The 5,112-nt window shown below is 33.0% G+C and overlaps 2 pseudogenes; one reads left to right on the top strand and one right to left on the bottom strand.

Moving 5' to 3' along the window:
• Nucleotides 1-1,211: 1,211 nt before the first annotated feature.
• LOC142169869 (dof zinc finger protein DOF1.7-like) lies at nucleotides 1,212-1,923 on the top strand (annotated as a pseudogene).
• Nucleotides 1,924-2,302: 379 nt separating this feature from the next.
• LOC142169530 (mitogen-activated protein kinase kinase kinase 20-like) lies at nucleotides 2,303-3,093 on the bottom strand (annotated as a pseudogene).
• Between the last annotated feature and the right edge of the window lie 2,019 nt (nucleotides 3,094-5,112).

The following is a 5,112-nucleotide window of genomic DNA, read 5'->3' as shown; positions in this document are numbered from 1 at the left end:
CGTGATAATTGAATAGAAGGGTCACTAAAGAACCCTCTCATTATAGTGTTCTTCACGAGAAAAAGTTTATCCCAGTTCTCTTTTTCTACATATAGTATACATAAATATATGTTTCTGCATGTATTCAAAAGAAGAAGAGGAAGAATAAAATGAATAAAGCTAGAAAGAAAAAGGGATTAATTTTTTTTTGAATCTGGGCATCCCGAAATGCATTTTCTTTACCTTTCTTTTTGATTTCCGTTTCTTCACCAAGCTATGTCTTTTTTATGCTTAACATTCTTGCTTCTATCATTTTATTTCTTTATTTTATCTGGAAAGATATACACAACAGTGTGCACTGAAAATTTTAAATCTTTTTTGCCTAAAAGTTTCTTCGTTTGCCTTTTATCGACAACTGTATGTAATATTATGACAACTCGAGCTGTCTTAACTTGGGTTTCTTCTCAATCGCAAGTGGAAGTTTTTTTTTTTTTAATTTTAGGGCTTGGGTTTCTGATTGAGAAAACTACCCTATGTAGCCCATGTTTTTGCATATTGACACAAAATAGCCCTTCGGCCCAAACATATTACATCTAATAGCCCGAAATATCTATTTTGTATATTTATTGTATAGTGACAGTTTATTTTGTATATTTGTTGTATAGTGACAGTCTATTTTATATAGTGACAGTATATTTTATATAGTGACAGTATATTTTGTATATTTTTTTGCATAGTGACAGTCTATTTAGTATATATTTTGTATAGTGACAGTTTATTTTGTATATATTTTGTATAGTGATAGTCTATTGTATATAAATTGTATAGTGGCAGCCTATTTAGTATATTTTTATATAGTGACAGTATATTTTCTATATTATTTGTATAGTGACAGTCTATTTTAGTATATATTTTGTATAGTGACAGTCTATTTTGTACATATTTTGTATAGTGACAACCTATTGTATATAAATTGTATAGTGACAGTCTATTTTTGTATAATTTTTTGTTTCAATACTACTAATTCACTGCTAAACCAATCCTATATTTTGTATAGTGACAGTCTATTTAGTATATTTTTTATATAATGACAATTTATTTTTGTATATATTCACTATACAAATTTTTGTTTCAATACTACTAAGAACCAATTTTTTTGATTTCAATACTACTAATTCACTTGGTTTATTTCAAAAGGACTGAATTTTTATAGGCTAAAGAGAAAATTAAATATGCAAGATCCATCAATTTATACACAAATAAAACCACAATTTCCAGAGCAAGAACACTTGAAATGTCCAAGATGTGATTCACCAAACACAAAATTATGTTATTACAACAATTATAATCTTTCTCAGCCACGTCACTTTTGTAAGAGTTGTCGTAGGTATTGGACCAAAGGTGGTACTCTTAGGAATATTCCAGTTGGTGGTGGTTCTCGTAAGAACACAAAAATGTTCTTCTTCATCCAATAAGAAAATTTCCTCCTCAACGACGTCGTCTTCAGTTTAATCTTCAAAACCTGATCAGATAACAAATCCAAAACCAGAGCCATTTGGTATACCTGCAATTCCAGCTTTTGATCAGAACCTTAGTAGAGTGATTGGTATGACTAATGGGCAATTCAGTTCGCTGTTGGAGTCAAACGGGCCGCAATTTGGGGCTTTGCCGGAAGCTTTGAATACGAATAATAATGGGTCCAATTTGCAGTTAGGCGAATTTGCAAGGAATCAAAATACCAATTTGGGTTCGGGTTCGGGCTCAAATGGTACACGTCAAAATGGGAGTAATACAAATGGATATTTGGGATAACAACGGCTTCTTCGGCTGAGAAAAATGCGTATGATCGCTGAGAGAAGGAAGTTATCGCTGAGATAATATTTAAATTGCTCAAATTGACATATTCTGTTGGGGGTTGGATCATAGCTTATTCATCGACTTAATTCGTTCTGTTCAGGTTCATGACCCAATCATTTACTCTACTCATTTTAACCTACTATTCAAATTTGACCCAACCTGTCTACTTTACACTCTGGTCAAAGGCTTGACCGCGTCTCCACCCTAAGCAAGGTCAATAGCTGCAGTGAACAATAAATCATATAGATTGGTTGTGGTCACTATACAATTTTACCACGATGGCTAACTATGGCAGCAGCTGTAGTTTGTAATAACTATTAACTGGCGTGATGGGATAAAATTTTGGTGTAGAAGGTGCTAGATAAACTTTGGCTTCACGATCCTATTGCTAGAGGAAAAGCCACTATATATAGGTTTGAGCCATTGTGCTAATGCAGATGGAAAATATGTTACCATCTAGCCTCCATCAGAGAATGATCGTTGCTTTTATAAATGGAAGGAATGGATGCTTTAATAGCATATCAGCAGTCCATCGCGATCTCGGCTCCTTAACAAGACACTTTTTCAGAAAATCTTCAGCCTCTTTCGACAATCTTTTGTTCTGCAAATCCGGTGATCCCATTCCAATTTTGCACAATAGATAAACAACGTTGTTAGCTTCACTGCAATCCCATACTGTCTTCCCTGTAACCATTTCAAAGACAGTGCATCCGAAAGCCCAAATATCAGCTTCAGGTCCGTATTCGTTATCAAGAACTAATTTTGGCGCCATGTACATAGGTGTTCCTTTGAGTCCGTGCTTTCTTTTCTGACTCTTTACTCCTCCAACCTTCTTCGCGAACCCGAAATCAGCAATTTTGGCAACTTTATCAGTACCAACTAGAAGAATGTTATCTGGTTTAATGTCACGGTGAACAAAACCTCTTCCATGAATATGACTAAGCCCCAATAGAATCGATTTCGCGTACTGTTTTACCTCAAAATCTTGCAACCCGTGCCTTGAATTTTGACCAATCCGATCAGCTAAACTTCCAGCAGACGCGTACTCGAGTAACATGTTGTACAATATCTTCCCATCTTCTTCAGTAACATTAGCTCCGAAACTGCGATTGTCACGGAATATCAATGGAGAAGTTTGTTGTTGTTGCTGAAGTGACGATACCAAAACTGCCTCTTCCGATGGTTTTGCCTCTCGTCCATATTATTGGATGATCGGTGATCGCCGCCATTGAATCAATTTTTTTCTTGCTCTCAATAGTAATTGATAACCTGGTTTTTGTTTTGTTTTGGTAACTTTCTGTTATTGCTATACTTACTTATATATAAGTAGGAGTTACCTAGTTTTCCTTTTCCCTATTAACATATGATTACGTGTTTCTTGAGTTACAAGCTAGGTTTTTATTTTAGGGCCGAGAAACTAAAGTTGTAAAGTTTCCAAAATTTGTTTCTTTTCTCTTTTTCCTATATTGTAGTAATTTGTAACAAATGATTACCATTTTTACAAGTAATCTTACTAATAGCTGTTAATTAATAGGTACAGATTTGATGAGAAGTTCACGTATAAGGAATCTTTCCAGAACACTCATACTTTAGGGCTATTTTTCGCCGATGAAGGTCATGGTTCAATGTAGCAATTGAATTTTCTTTCTCATTTATGCTTTAGCTATGCAAAAAGAAAATAAATTTGGTCAAGTCTCAAGCACGAAACGGAAGATTGATAAGTCTAAGTAAATAATTCGTGAAATTAGTATTCTTTGTTCTAGCTCTCCTAGAAATATTCTACCTTGCCAAAAAGGAAAAAGACACTATAAACAAAAAATATTGCTAGGGTATACTATAAACTATGCATTTTGTTATAGTATTTTTTATGAAATAATTATTTATTTATTTATTCAATTCAATAAAATTTTATTTTAAATAGGTCATGTATTTGTTGTGTGTGCTTTGCATATATAGTAGATGATTTAGTGTATATAATTGAGCTTATACACGGAAGATTAAATCATCGGTTCTTATAAGTCATAAAGTTTATGGTCACAATTTATTGACAAAGTTGCACAAACCGTCGGAATGGCGTTGTAGCACAAGATTAAATATAATTTATCTTGATTATGAGAATGATTTAATTCCAACTTCTTGTACTTATACTCTAAATCTTGATATAATTATTATTAGTTGGGCATGTTATTTATTGTTTTGATTTATTAAAAGCAAGATTCTTTAACAAGCCTGGTAAATTGGACAATAGTAATATAGGGAGAAATTCAAAAATAGCCAGATTTACAAGTAGTCATGCAAAAATAGCCACAATTTCAAAAGTAATCGAAATTTAGCCACTTTTCATGTAAAAGTACACCCTAACTCTAGTATATTTATACGGGACTTCCAGCATAATATACTGAAGTTCCAGTATAATATACCGATCCAGCATAATATGCTAAAAGTTCATACACAGTTGCTCCAATCTCCAGTATATCATACTGGAACTTTCCGCGTGTTGGAGTTCCAGCATAAAATGGTGGAAGTTCATACACAGGTACATCGATCTCCAGTATATTATGCTGGAACTTTCCGTGTTACAGCAAAATAGTGACTAATTTTAAATGACTTTACAAACGCTGGCTATTTTTGAATGACCAGTCCAAAAACTGGCTAACCCGTGCTATTTTTACTAGTAATATACTTACATTGACAAAATAATAATTAGTTGATAGAATCCATATCTTCGACTTTGAGATTGATAATATACCTTTTTGAAAGCTTATAAAGTTTTATGGATAAACCCGCCCAGTGAATTTTGTATCCAGGGCATAAAATAGACTAATCAAATGTTTAAAGGTAGTAATCGATATATAAATTAAATTGTCAGTAATTTAAATTGATTGATTAATATCTGAATCTTAACACGAGGAGTTAAATGAGATTTTATGAAAGAATTTTGAAATTAAACTAAGGAGTACAATTACGAATTTTTAGTGAAATAATTCGCAATTTACTACGGTTGAAGTTAATTTCAAATTTTCGAAATTAATTCCATAATAGGGAGCCTTGTTAATTAAATTCTATGGTCCCTACTGTTTTGACCTTGTGCGTGTATATATACATGGGTTTTTCTGCCGCAGGGATGGCCGAATTTTTGGTGCTTTTTTTTCTCAAATTTCGCTCATACTAAATTTATTCTTTCCAGATATTATTTGAGTAATACAGTAGAAGACTACGAGACGTTAGGAGATTGTGATCGTATTGGTCATGGCATTTTGATTAAGTTGTTCTGGA

This window comes from Nicotiana tabacum, chromosome 15, assembly GCF_000715075.1.
Source record: "Nicotiana tabacum cultivar K326 chromosome 15, ASM71507v2, whole genome shotgun sequence".
Lineage (NCBI taxonomy): Eukaryota > Viridiplantae > Streptophyta > Magnoliopsida > Solanales > Solanaceae > Nicotiana > Nicotiana tabacum.
This window is presented reverse-complemented; position numbering and strand designations above follow the sequence as displayed.